This window comes from Octopus bimaculoides, chromosome 3, assembly GCF_001194135.2.
Source record: "Octopus bimaculoides isolate UCB-OBI-ISO-001 chromosome 3, ASM119413v2, whole genome shotgun sequence".
NCBI lineage: Eukaryota > Metazoa > Mollusca > Cephalopoda > Octopoda > Octopodidae > Octopus > Octopus bimaculoides.
The window spans coordinates 3,680,349-3,685,260 of record NC_068983.1 but is presented as its reverse complement, the minus strand read 5'-3'; the positions used below and the strand labels follow the sequence as shown (position 1 = coordinate 3,685,260).

At 36.7% G+C, this 4,912-nt stretch overlaps 2 protein-coding genes across 8 annotated transcripts in view; one reads left to right on the top strand and one right to left on the bottom strand.

Moving 5' to 3' along the window:
- Window positions 1–4,912, bottom strand: part of LOC106883744 (zinc finger protein Pegasus) — a 103,549-nt gene that overhangs the window by 12,570 nt on the left and 86,067 nt on the right. The window lies entirely within an intron of this gene.
- The window catches only part of LOC106875516 (uncharacterized protein RP689), a 33,609-nt gene that overhangs the window by 2,422 nt on the left and 26,275 nt on the right, over window positions 1–4,912 (top strand). Inside the window, exon 1 of one of the 6 annotated variants that reach the window (XM_014923695.2) lies at window positions 2,433–2,868. The exons of 3 other annotated variants lie outside the window; for them this stretch is intronic. The gene's annotated coding sequence lies outside the window, so the exon portion shown is untranslated. Of the gene's footprint in view, window positions 1–2,432; window positions 2,873–3,779; window positions 4,006–4,912 lie in introns of those variants that run through there. 2 more of the 6 variants (XM_052965984.1, XM_014923696.2) reach the window with 2 other exon arrangements.

Here is a 4,912-nt window from a genome sequence, read left to right as displayed (position 1 = left end):
CATCTATCTCTCTCTCTCTCTCTCTTTCTGTCTCTCTCTTTCTCTCTCTGTGAAAGTATCTGTCACTACAGTATCGAAATGTGATTGTTTCAGTTAGTGGAATAGTTTCATTTTTAAAGTGAAAGTATTTGACATGAGTGTTTTTGTTTCACTTTTAACACGTAATACTTAAATAGTGGAGGAGATATTATGTTGCCGTAGGCTCGAACTCTGCAAGAAGTTAAAAAAATTTTTTGACTAAAACACAACTGGAACCCTAAGTAAGGCATGTGTAAAATTTGAATGAAATTGGTTGCGTAGTTCTCGAGTTTTAGGGATTCATACAGACAGACAGACAGACACACATTCTCATTTTTATATATATAGATACTGAACTGCTGTTCGTGTTTTCGGCATTCTTTCGATGTAAGGAATGACGGATAAAATATCGAAAGAGTGCCGTGTTTGGCGGAGGTAAAGAATACGTACACCACCCGTTTTGTGTGTAAAAACCCTAACCACCGAGTGTACGTATTCTTTACTTTCGCCCCGTGTTTTCTATCGTACCTTTTGAACGGACTGAGCTATTCTAATATACTAAAAGTAGCCATTCTGGATATGCTTCTTTCAAACTTCTTCAGCTTAAATAACTAATTGAAAACTCAGTGAAAACCTCTGATTTTCTCTTTCATGTACACATTACGCGCACACACACACACATAATGAACATAAACACATTTAATGGGTTTACCCATTGTCTCTCTTGATGCAAACCTGTATTATTAATTTTTTAGTAATTATATTTCTAAGTTACAGAAGAAAAATGATGATGATGATAAGTAGAAAGAAACTCGGGAAGAGCGTAACAGCAGGTGGTCCTCAGAGGAGACACTCCACGCCTTTAGGCAAATGTTTCGGCCCTTAACTTCTGACACTCTTGTGGGGGAGGGGGACACATCCGAGTCATGACTCCCGGATGTCTACCTACTGTCCGTTTTAGTACGCCTTAGGTGGGATTAGTTACTAACACTGCTGCAACCCTGGGAAGGGCTAAGTACCCAATTCCAGCTGGTTACACTAGCCAGCGCTCGGACGACCCAGGTTTGAGGGTTCCCTTTTCTCACGGTGCCAACGGGATTACGCGAATCTGGCACTCGCTTGAATTGGGGCAAATTAAGCCTTATGAAGTTAGCCTTTGTTCCTCCTAGACCAGATCCAACTTTAGGCCTTCTCCGGCACTCAAGGTTCTCGCCCTGCTTCTTCCATAGATGGACAGCTGTTTCATGAGGCTGTAGGCAGATGAGCCAACAAATCCCCTGACGCCAACCTCGACTGCGGAGACTTTGGTTTTGAATCCAGCGTCCCACAGGTCTCTAGCCAAGTCGGCGTACTTTTCTGTCTTGTAGACACGGGCATCTTCACAGTAAACATAATAATGATTCTCCAGTAAAACTTCTAGTGTGATGTTCCGTAATTTTAGGCGGATCCACTAAAGAAGTCTCTTATTTCGATAATAGTCAATAGTTTTACAAACTCAAATTAGAAAATTGCACAAAACAGAGAACACAATTGAGAAATGATTCTCCTATTTACTACCACAGAGACGAACATTTTGGGGAAGTATTTTAGGTGATGGTAACTTGAAATCGATTTCAAATTACCACCGGGAGTAATCTGAAAGCAATTTCAAGTTACTGGGGAGAGGGGAGATCTGTAATCGCTATACCGGCTTACCTACACAAAGGTACCCGTCTCCCTCGAATTTGTTTCCTCATAACATTCAGAAAAATGGATATTCTTTAATGAAATTTTCTACAAATAAACTTCAGAATGTGTAGATTGCGATTACATCGGGATTTGGTTTTCCGATGGTGAGAAGAAGAGTTTCTGAAAATTCATAACGGTTGGCTTTGTTTCCTCATAACTTGCCGAAAAATGGATATATTTTTTAATGAAATTTTCTATAATTTCAGATGATGTATATTACGATTATATCGAGATTTGATATGAAAAGCGAAAAAAAAAAAAAAAGATATTCGTGGGTTCGCACATATACAGACACATCACAAAATGCAACTTGAAATTTCTTAAAACTTTGTGATGTGTGCAAACCCACCAATTTTGGGGTTGTTTTTTTTTTGTTTGTTTCTTTTTAACATTAAATTCCGATATAATCGTAATCTATCTGAAAGATATTTATAGAAAATTTCATTAAAAAAATATCGATTTCTTTGCTGAAAGTTATTAGGAAAGAGAACCAACTCGTCTGAATGTCCCGAAGCTCCTCTTCCCAGCCTCGGGAAAAAATTGTTTTTATAACAAATTCCGATATATTCAGAATCTGTAGTATCTGAAGCATATCTGTAAAAAAATTTTAAAATATCATTAAAAGATGTCCATGTTTCTGTAAGTTATGAAGAAACAAATATCTGTGACAAGGCACATTTGTGCAGCATTTCACTTAAAGAATAAAAATGTCGATGCCAGCGAGATTTGAACTTACGACGTGGAGATTACTTAACTATTGTAAAGGCAATATTTAACCCACTATTAATGTATGATAATAATGGTAAATTTAAGTGTGTGCACTTAGCAAAATTTACCAAAACTCTTTCATTCGTCACTGTTAATTTATGATAATTTTTCTCCAACACTGTTAATCTGTCTATATCAAAGGCAGGATGTGTGTGTGTGAATGTAATTAATGCACGTCCACAAATTAGCACGCATGTGGCCCAATTTTAGGACATTCGCCATGACCACTATAGCTGTATTTTCGTCAACTTATTTTTCCCAGAGGCACCTGCGAATAGCAGCAGTAAAAATAAATTTTCAACCAAAACTTTTAACAATTTTTAAGTCGGAGAAATCCAAAGTCCTCTTCTAGGGGTGAGTAAGTTTTTGTTAAGACTTTTGTTGTTTTTTTCTATCGAGGAAAAAAGTGTTTTGTTGATATACGGGCAACACACACACACGAACATGTATGCGTACAAAAAATATGTATACAATTGGTGTACGTACGTACACGTGTGTATGTGTGTGTTGTCCATATATATATAAAGTTGTAGTGTATTGTCAACTTAATGTGACAATCCCAAGAAGGGAACACACTACTGCCGTTTAGCCCTAGGAAGCTGGACCGCTTCCTGTCGGCCTTGACACAATTACTGTGTCCTTAAGTTTGCGAGGGGTAGACAAGCTCCTCCACCCAGCCTAGCCAGCATTCAGGGACATGTTTCAGCCTGAAGTAGCTTGCCAGCTGGTTAAAGGGGCCTGTTTAGCCCTCGCAAACTTATATAATCATAGTGAAGTTCATTCACTGATCCAAAATTAGAAATATAATATTTCTAAATCTCTCAGAGAGATTTAAGCATATATATATATATATACACACATACACATATACTTAAGACTTAGTTGTGAAGAGAATCGGGAGTCCTTTTGGGCATTCTATTTTCCTTGCTGGAAGGGTTCCCAACCCATGGGCAGAGAGGGGTTAGATGATGAGGGTGGTGTTTTCAAAGGGCTGGCATGTGTAACCTGATCACCTCTGCCGATCAAACTCCCAACCCATGCGCTCCCGTCGCGACACTGGTTCTGCCCAAATTTAACATCGATGTTACTTAGTTTGGTTTGAAATAAAGAACTTGATTAGCTTAATAATCCTAACTTAATCCCGGGAAAAGCCTGGCTATACTGCTAGTGTATGATAACTTTTGTCCAACACTGTTAATGTATGATAATTTATTCCACAATTAAATTTCTCGGTAACGTACTTGAAAGGACACTTGTCTCCAGTAATTATAGCGAAACCAAAACAAGCGAAACGAAACCTACATTCTTTAAAAGTTTTTTTAAAGTTACTGGATGTCTTTTTAATTGCTGAATGTTCTAATTTTTTTTTCAAGTTAGACATTTAGCATCGCGAAAAAAAAAATAAATCACTAAAAATTCTTATTTACAATATATATTTGAAAGTTATTGTAAATTCAAGCATAAACGTGTCTACACTAACATTGTGCTAAGGTAAGGTGTTTGTGTTTACATAATTTAATTACAAAAATTAGGTTTAATTACATTTAAAAAAAAATTCTGCTGTTATTTCTGATATTTTATTAATTATATTAATGTAAATAGTTATAATTTGGTTGTTTTATAACGAAATCATATACTTTTTTAGTGGAACACGCAACACTAAAATGTTTTGTTTAAAACTATATTTCAACTTCAAATATCCTGGCTCCTTCCTCAAGTCTTTTAAATTATTAGACATTACACTTCTGTTGGTTAAAGAAATTCATCAGAGATGTTCTGAAAGCCAATTTTTACATATATAGAAATATATTTTTAATATTACGGCAGTGAAACACAATTTTGTTTTTCTCGTAAAAACCGGATTCCACTTCAAAGTTATGTTGCAGCATCGATGCCAACGTTTTTCTTATGCTATTGTAAATTTGTATTTTGTTACGAATTATTTATACAAATTATCAATAACTGTTAAGAAAAGCAATATCAATCACAATGTTATTTTTTGACTTGCACGCCGGGCGAAATGCTTAACGGTATTTTGCCTGTCGCTACGTTCTGAGTTCAAATCCTACTGAGGTCGACTTTGCCTTTCATTCTTTCGGGGTCGATAAATTAAGTACCAGTTACGCACTGGGGTAGATGTAATCGACTTAATCCCTTTGTCTGTCCTTGTTTGTCCCCTCTATGTCTAGCCCCTTGTGGGCAATAAAGAAATAAGTATTTCGCCTGTCTCTACGTTCTGAGTTCAAATTCTACTGAGGTCGACTTTGCTTTTCATCCTTTCGGGGTCGACAAATTAAGTACCAGTGAAACACTGGAAGCGATGTAATCGACTAACCCCTACCCCCAAAAGAATTTCAGGCCTTGTGCCTTTAGTAGAAAGGATTATTAGACTTGCCAC